General features: G+C 41.6%; 1 long non-coding RNA gene across 1 annotated transcript; it reads left to right on the top strand.

Annotated features, from left to right (window-relative positions):
* The first annotated feature begins 6,926 nt into the window (after positions 1-6,926).
* Positions 6,927-8,437, top strand: LOC306979092. Its single transcript, XR_013793940.1, has 3 exons — positions 6,927-7,048; positions 7,677-7,732; positions 8,273-8,437. It is a non-coding gene; the product is annotated as an uncharacterized lncRNA (long non-coding RNA).
* Positions 8,438-9,404: the final 967 nt, after the last annotated feature.

Raw genomic sequence — 9,404 nt, 5'->3', positions numbered from 1 at the left:
GGTTTTGCAGGTGGAGACCACAGACCATTTCCCTGTCTTCATCCTTTGTACCGTATTTTTGGAACACTTTTGCATTTGTCCAGTGTTCTCACCACTAGAGGTATCATGAGGAGCATCTACAACCCACAGAAGTTGCTCAGGGAGTGATGCTCATCCAAAATGGCACGTCCAGTCGTGCTGTGGCAGGAGGGTTTGCTGTGTCTCCCAGTGCAGTGTCCAGAGCATGGAGGAGATACCAGGAGACAGGCCAGTACACCAGGAGACCTGGGGGGGCCGACCGAGGTCAACAACCCAGCAGCAGGACCGCTATCTGCTCATTTGTGCACGGAGAAACAGGAGAAGCACTGCCCGAGCCCTACAAAATGACCTCCAGAGGGCCACAAATGTGCATGTTGGTCCTCAAACGGCTCCATGAGGGTGGTATGAGAGCCCGACGTCCCCAAGTTGGGCCGGTGCTTACTGCCCAACACCGTGCAGCCCGATGGGCATTTGCCCGAGAACACAGCGATTGGCAGATTGGCCAATGGTGCCCTGTGCTCTTCACGGATGAGAGCAGGTTCACCCTGAGCACATGTGACAGACGTGACAGAGTCTGGAGACGCCCTGGAGAACGTTCTGCTGCTGCAACATCATCCAGCATGACCGGTTTGGTGGTGGGTCAGTGATGGTCTGGGGAGGCATTTCATTGGAGGGCCGCACAGCCCTCCATGTGAGAGCCAGAGGTTCCCTGACTGGCATTGGGGACCGGGATGAGATCCTCAGACCTATTGTAAGACCATATGCTGGTGCTGTGGGCCCTGGGTTCCTTCTGATGCCTGATAATGCCAGGCCACATGTGGCAAGAGTGTGTCAGCAGGTCCTGCATGATGAAGGTATTGATGTTATGGACTGGCCTGCCCGTTCCCCAGACTTAAATCCAATAGAGCACATCTGGGACATCATGTCTCGGTCCATCCATCAACGCCACGTCGCACCACAGACTGTCCAGGAGCTGACTGATGCTCTAATCCAGGTCTGGGAGGAGATCCCTCAGGAGGACATCCGTGGTCTCATCAGGAGCATGCCCAGGCGTTGTAGGGAGAGCATTCAGGCACGTGGAGGCCACACACACGACTGAGGATGATACAGACTCGTTTGGAGGAATTTCTACAGAATTTGGATCAACCAGTGACCTGATTTGTCACTTTGATTTTGACTATAATTTTGGATCCAGACCTCCAGGGGCTGAGAATTTGATTTTCATTTATCATTCTTATGTTATTTTGTTCTCAACACATTGCCCTACACTATGAATAAAGATTTTCATCCGAAAAATCGAATTGATTGACATCTAGGATGTGTTTTTTGAGTGTGCCCTAAGTTTGTGTGAGCAGTGTACATTTTACTATGTACCCAGCGTGCTGCATCAAGCTCAAGTATAGTATGTACTGCTTTCCAACTGGATAATGTTGACTTTGGGTACGACTGTTGGCTATAGCCCAACTCATGTTGTTTCCGATGATGATCCATTCCAGCAGTTTCTGATTCCTCTCCGTTCACTAAATGGCTCAGTTTGTTTTACTTTGGCACCTCCGAGTGTTGGATTGAAAGTCGGCTACAGAATATATCGCTCATGGTTTTCATATTTCAAAATTGACATGATGTTTAGTTTGTTTGAGCAACATAAAAGAAGCATACAGGTGTAGTATACATATAATTTACAGAATTATTCACAACATAATAAGCATAAGTGCAGTGCCGCTCAAAGTGAGTAGGAAGAATTGAATAACTTGTCCAGCCCTACCCCTCCATGATGATTACACTCCGCAATGATCATTATGTTTGAATACTGTTAATTATCCCTAGTGTGCAAGAATCGAGGAGTGAATTTCTCCATTGTAAGATCAATAAAGTCCTATCTTATCATATCTTATCTTCACACATCAGGTCACACACTGCAGAGGCTAAAAAAAATAGCCTACATGATGATTGTAACCATTCCAAGTTGCAATCCACCCACTTCAAAATAGCTTGTTGCTCACATGGTGTTACAGCCCACATCAAAAGCTAGTAGTTCTCCAGTTACTTTTTGAAGTCATTGCCCTGAGTAGTTTTAAAATATGGTAGGCCTACTTTATTTTTTACTATATTTTAGCCAACTGAAATGTTAATCATCGGCCCTGAGGCCCAGAGAGAGAGACTTTTACCCAAACTACAGTCACTGTCTCTGAATCCTTCCTCACAGGTGAAGAACCTGGTGTGATCTTTGACTCTGAGCTGGCGTTTATTCCACACATTAAGAATATCACAAAGATAGGTTTTTACATCTAAAGAACATAGCCAGAGTCGCCCCATTCTCTCTCGGGCCAACATGGAGACGCTCATGCATGCTTTTATCACCAGTCGTATCGACTACTGTAATGCCCTGCTTTCTGGTCTTCCCAAAAAGAGGATCTCAGGTTTAGAGCAGCTCGTGTCCTGACGAAGACCAGGAGGCGGGACCACATTACACCGGTTTTAGAATCGCTGCATTGGCCCGTGTGTTTCAGGGTCGATTTTAAAGTTCTTTTAATGGTTTTTAAATGTCTTAATGGTCTTGGTCCTTCTTATCTTTCAGAACTGCTTTTACCGTACGATCCTTCACGGCCCCTTCGCTCCTCCTCAGGGGTCTCCTAGTTATTCCTAAAGTCAACAAAAAGACTCATGGTGAGGCGTCTTTCCAATATTACGGCCCTCGCCTCTGGAACCACCTGAGGAGGAGCTCAGGGCTGAGGAGGAGCTCAGGGCTGAGGAGGAGATCAGGGCTGCAGAGAACGTTCATGTTTTCAAGACCCACCTTTTTAGCTTAGCTTTTAACTGACTAATCTATTTATTTAATCCTACTATATAAATATACATATATGGGAGGTTGTTCCAGGCGCATTGTTTTAAATGTTGTAATCTGTAAAGCACTTTGTGATACCTTTCGGTATGAAAAGCGCTTTATAAATAAAGTTTGATTGATTGATTGATACTTTATACTTCTACTTGAGTCATATTTGAATGAAGTATGTGTACTTTTACATGAGCAAAAATGATAGTTACTCGTTCCACAGTTTGAAAAAAAAAACCTTTACTTTGACACATGAAGTAGATGTAGTTTGTGTTTATATACTTTATTCTTCAGGTAAATTATTTGGGTTTATATGAGCTAAGGGCATATGAGACCTACACATTTCTTCTTCTGAAACACTGAAGTGGCACCGAGAGCCCCCACACCTGCAGCACAATGATGGCATCACAAGAGCTGCTACAGGAAACAAGGAAGGGACAAAGGAGAAGATGGTGAAAGACTGTTGTGGCGCGGAGGGAGCTGTGCAGGAGGAAGAGGAAGAAGGAGGAGGAGCTGACCAGTGCAGGACACCACGCTCTGAAACATTGTCAAAGGAGGAGGCGGTGCACCATTTCAGAGGATCAGAGGAGCACTGAAGGCAGCCAGCCACCAAAACCAAAACTACCTCCAAAAACATGCTGGTCAGGTTGGCCCACATGGTGAGGACACAGTTTCATTGCATGGTTGTACAATTGCAATTGCACTTATTTATTTACTATCGTCTTGGGTAGAGCGGGCTAATGTGAGACAGTTTTCACATTTGCTGCCCTCGAGCTGAGCTGAAATTTTATAGCTGTAAAATTAACAAATTTCCAATTAATTCAGGATGTTGCCCGGCTCTGGAAATGATGAGCATGTCTTCAGGACAAAAGACAATGAAAATATGATTGTTGTTATAAAAAAGTGGTCACGGGGGAAAATGGGACAGATCAACGAGGTAAAGTGAACCACTTTAGAAATACCATAATGAGGCATGTTGTAACAATAAAAGCTAGACTGACAACCACACATTCCCAAACTAATGTTGGACTAGTGACAGAATCATGGGGATTGGTCAAACAAGTATATGTTTTTAAATGTTTGAAAGTGATCAAAAGTTGGCTACTTTAGAAGTCAATCAAATACAACATCATTCATTCAAAATATTTTAATTAACAATCACAGTGTGGGGGTCAGAACAGTTAGTGTCTGAAGGTCAGAACAGGACAATGGTAGGCGCTATTGTTGCTAGTTCACAATCTCGGGGTCAAATAAACCATTTTGATCCAAAGTAGGGTACTTTAAAAGAAGTTCAAATACAACATAATATGACTCAAAAGTCCCCTACCTTGGATGAATGATGTATTATGGAAATAAATGAGAGAAAGAGACTCGGCTCTAAAAAAATATTTTAGAACAAAACTTGTAACCGATCGATCAATATTTACTGGGCTTCGAAATAAAGTTACACAGGTTTTTAGAAAAGCTAGGGCGACATTTATTCTTAATATAATTAAACTTAAATTCTAAAAAGCTGTGGCAAACCATAGATAAAACTACAGGAAGAGGGAAACCAAAATGCACGACCATAGAGCTTAAAATAGATGAAACTTACATTAATGATGGTACAGTGGCTGATCACTTCAGCAACTATTTTATAGACTCTCTGGTTCCTCTGGTTCCCTTCAATTGCTCTCACCACCTGCATTTCTGTCCAATACTGCACTAAAATTCAAAAGTATTGATGATGCCAAAACAGATAAAATAATACAATCTTTATCAAATTCAAAGGCCAAAGACTACTGGGGACTTGACAACACACTTATCAAAAAACATAGGGAGACTCTAACAACAACAATAACCCAAATTATCTAAATCTAAATCTTAAATCTATTAATGAAAGTGTGTTCCCTAGTGTCTTCAAAGCAGCAGTTATTACCCCAATTCATAAATCTGGTAGTAAAAATGAGGTTAGTAACTATAGGCCCATTAGTATACTACCTGCAGTGTCAAAAATCTTAGAAAAAGCAATAATAGGGCAGTTAACAGAACATCTAAATGATAATAATGTTTTGCACCAAATGCAATTTGGTTTTCGCAGACATCATTCCACTGATGCTGCCTGCTGCTACCTAACGGAGAGCATTAGGGCCGGCTTGGACAGGGGGGGCACAGTGGGTGCTGTGTTCTTGGACTTACGAAAGGCCTTCGACGCGGTAAACCACTCTGTCCTCTTGTCCCTAATGCCCAGTGTAATCTGTCCAGTGAAGCACTGGAATGGCTACATTCATACCTTATTGACCGAACGCAGTGTGTGAGAACTAATAATGCAATGTCCTCCTTTAAGCCTTGCACAACCGGGGTCCCACAAGGATCAATCCTGGGGCCCTTGCTGTTCAGCATTTATATAAATAGCCTCCCTGATGTGTGCAAAGACCTGGATATCATTATGTATGCAGATGATGCTGTCATATTCACACATGGAAAGGATATGCAGACAGTGGCCGCAAAGTTGTCTTCAGCATTGGAAGAAATCCAAAATTGGCTCCAATCCTCATGTCTGACATTAAACACTCGTAAAACAGTTGGCATGTATTTTCACAAAACAAATAATACAAAAGAGATGCCTAACATCTATGTGAATGGAGAGGCACTAAAGAATGTAACCGAAACAAAATACTTAGGGCTCTATTTAGACCAAACACTGACATTCAAAAAGCATATTAAAAAGGTAACCAACACAATTAAATATAATATTTCCTCTAAAACATATGAGGAACAGCCTGACAGTCGCGGCGGCTTTCACTTATTTCAACGCCATGATAATTCCTCACTTTACTTACTGTTTATCCAGCTGGTCACAGGCAAAGAAGACCACACTCAAACCACTAAGATCCGTGTATAATCAGGCTTTAAAGGCACTCGATAAAAAACCACTTCATCATCATCATTGCAATATCCTGAGTAAGTACAAACTGCTCAGTTTTGACAATCTCATTTTATACAATAATCTAAGAACTATATTCAAAATCACCAATAACGCAGCTCCACCACCACTGAAGAACTTTGTCAGACTTTGTTCTGAGCAAAATACAAGAGCCACTCGATCCACTGCAAATAAAAACTGTGTCATACCAAAAAGATCGTCGGCCTTTGCACAATGTGCCTTCTCGTTTCGCTCCATTAAACAGTGGAACGAACTTCCAGACCGTCTGAAACTGTCTGTGGATTTTAATAGTTTTACTCAAAATTTGAAAATGTACATTTTAGATCATCAGTCGTGTCAGCATTAATGAATGTACTGTGAACTATAGAGATTGTTTAGTTTTTTTTTGTGTGTGTACACTTTTAGGAAAAGCAAAGAATGTATTTTATACAGTGATTTTATTGTAGATTGGATTTATAGATTGTAATTGTAATGTTTTATGTTCACACATGTCCAGGGACTGCGGATGGAAAATAGCTGCTGAGCTAAATCTGGTACAAACCATCTCCTCTTGTAAAGACTAATGGTTCTGTACATTGTCCCTGTTTCAATAAATAATGATAAGATAAGCGTGCTGAAGGTCCTGATTTGTTGTTAACAGAACATGCAACTTTAGAGAGCACAATCAGTCTCCAAAGTCCAATAACACCTGGGACCACCTCTTAGTACAATGGAGCAGAACTGATTCCTCCCTCTCCTCTTTTAGCCCATATTTGTCCACCCGCCATGCCCTATGCCCTAAGTCTGCATTATTATTATTATCATTATTATTATTATTATTATTATTATTATTATTATTATTATTATTATTATTATTATTATTATTATTATTATTATTATTATTATTATTATTATGATTATTATTATGATGATTATTATTATTATTATTATTATTATTATTATTATTATTATTATTATTATTATTATTATTGTTATTATTATCATTTTTATCAGTCATGGCGTCGGCGTCGTTGCCATTGGCAACAGGCGCGCTATATAAACCGCATCTGGAATGTCATTTTTCAGAGTCACTTTGACGCTCGACTGAGAGATTACACGAGAGGTCTGTATCGTCATTTCTCACCAAGTTTCTGTCAGTTCTTGCTCATAGACACATTCAAAACGCTTTCTAACACTTTGTTTCTGTGCTTGTATGTGTTTTTTTCCAGATTTACAAACCAACGCTCAACTCTGATTGATCATGGCACCGAATCTGCAGCTCTTCCCTGGCGGTAAGTGTCTTTATAATACTGTATATCAACAAATATTGCAAAAATAGCTTGAATTTTCAATGTTAGTACCCGTTTTGTCCGTGTGGGGGCAGTGCGGCTTTTGCTAATGCTAATGTTTTGGTCAAAAGTGGTCAAAGTAGCTAAAGTTAAGGAAGCTGGTCAGGTTTGGTAACTTTCACTCGACGATAACTTTTTAAAGCATGGTTAATACCTGATAAAAACGGCTGACATTTATCAGTAGGAGTCCTAAGTAAAAAGTTATCGAGGAATTTGTTGGAAACATAAGGTAGTTTAGTTTCACGACGTCTTGTTGTAGTAAAAAGTGGTCAAGCTAAGGGAACGGTCAGTCTTGAGAGCACTTGGTAAATTTCACTGGTCTATTTCTATTTTGGACGTGGTTAATACCTGATAAAAATGGTTTAAATTTATCAGTAGGAATCTTAAGTAAAACGTCATCAAGGAATTTGATGGAAAACTGAGATAGTTTAGTTTCTGGGCGTCGAAAATCATCGTTGTTTGATGTAAACCTTTCCAGTCCAACATTCTAAATTGGTCGATTATTTCTCAGAAATGCATTTGCTTTGCTTAAAAGTAGATTAATATTGGTTCACTTTTGATGCGTTGTTAGGTTTGGATGGCATTACCAGGTGCCCTGTAAACTTACACCAGAGATGCCAGCCTGAGGTCAGTCATATTGAATTATTAACATGAATTACATTTGTTGGTGCCAGTGTTCATTTTGTTGACTCAAATATTTAGTCATAATTTTATTCAATGTATGTTTTTGTCGACTAAAATTGGACTAAAACTAAGTTAAAAGTTGATAATGAGACTAAAACTATGACTAAAATGTCCAGATATTAGATAAAAATGTAAAGAAGAAACTAAAATCATCCAAACTTCCAATGACAGTTTGAAAGAGCCTCATGTCATTTACAGTCAGTGCCAAAGGAACAGCTCTGAGCTTTGTTCATGAGGAGAAGCTCCATGAAGCCGAGGACTTGATTAAATATGATCATAATAAATAAAAAGTTTGTCTTAGATTCGGTCGACAAAATTTTACCTGCAATTTTAGTCGACTAAAACTAGACTGAAATTGAAGAGAACTATTTGACTGAATCGTGTCTAAAATTGAATTGCATTTCCGTCAAAAGACTAGAACTAAAAACATGTTGTCAAAATGAACTCTGGTTGGTGCGAGTTGCTCATGTTTGTACTTTTCAGACCCTGTGGACGCTCCGTGGTTCCCTCCGTGGGACGACCCGTGGGACGACCCAGAGGACGCTCCAGCGGAGGCGGTCGACTCAGACGCGGACGACGGAGGTGAGGTTCATGTGCATTGGGCTCCTGTTTTGTTGCAGGTGTTCGCCCTTTCTGATGAAGAGGAGGAGGAGGAGGAGGAGGACTGGGACGACGGGGACTCTGGCTACGGAAGTCTTGAAGAGGAAGAGGAAGAGGAAGATGAAGACCTGCGCGTTCCTGGACTGGAGCTCCGGGCCCCTCCTGCTCAAGCTGTGGAGCCGGTGGGTCTTCCCCAGATCCCTGCCCCACAGCAGCGAGCAGAGAGCCCGTCTCCAGCCTTCAGCGCCCTGCAGAGGATGGAAGAGGAAGCGCTTCACCGTCAGGACCTCGGTCAGCTCTCTCTCCCTGCACCCTCCCGTCCCGTCCTGGATTTGTCTTCAGGCCCTGCTCCGGACTTCCTGCCCCTCGGCGGTTTCAAGCGCAGCAGGGATGAAGATGATGAAGACGAGGAAGACGACGCCAAGCGCCCCCGCCTCTCCTCCTCTGAAGACTTCGACGGCCCCTCCACTTCAGCTGGGACGTCCGGAGGCTTCACCCGCTACTTCCTCCACCCCCACCTGTTCCAGGACCCGGATTCAGACTCGGACTGAACTTTAGCCTCTGAATTCCGGACCTGGAGAGTCCGTAATGGCGACATTTACCACCGTCCACGCGCCGACCTTTGACCTGTAGATAACCTTCACTTAGTCGTGTCTGCGTGAGCTTCAAACACCAAAAGACACGTTTCTGTAGTAATAGTAGTAATAATAATAGTAGTAGTAGTAGTAGTAGTAGTATTTTTGTGTGCTTTCAAGACAAAAAGACAAAAAACATATTTCTTGTAGTAGTAGTAGTAGTAGTAATAGTAGTAGTAGTAGTAGCAGTAGTAGTAATAGTAGTAGTAGTAGTAGTAGTAGTAATAGTAGTAGCAGTAGTAGTAATAGTAGTAGTAGTAGTAGTAATAGTAATAGTAGTAGTTGTAGTATTTTTGTGTGCTCTATAAACAAAAAGACAAAAAACATTTCTTGTAGTAGTAGTAGTAGTAGTAGTTGTAGTAGTAGTAATAGTAATAGTA

This window comes from Gobius niger (assembly GCF_951799975.1).
Source record: "Gobius niger genome assembly, chromosome: 19".
Classification (NCBI taxonomy): Eukaryota; Metazoa; Chordata; class Actinopteri; order Gobiiformes; family Gobiidae; genus Gobius; species Gobius niger.
This window is presented reverse-complemented; position numbering and strand designations above follow the sequence as displayed.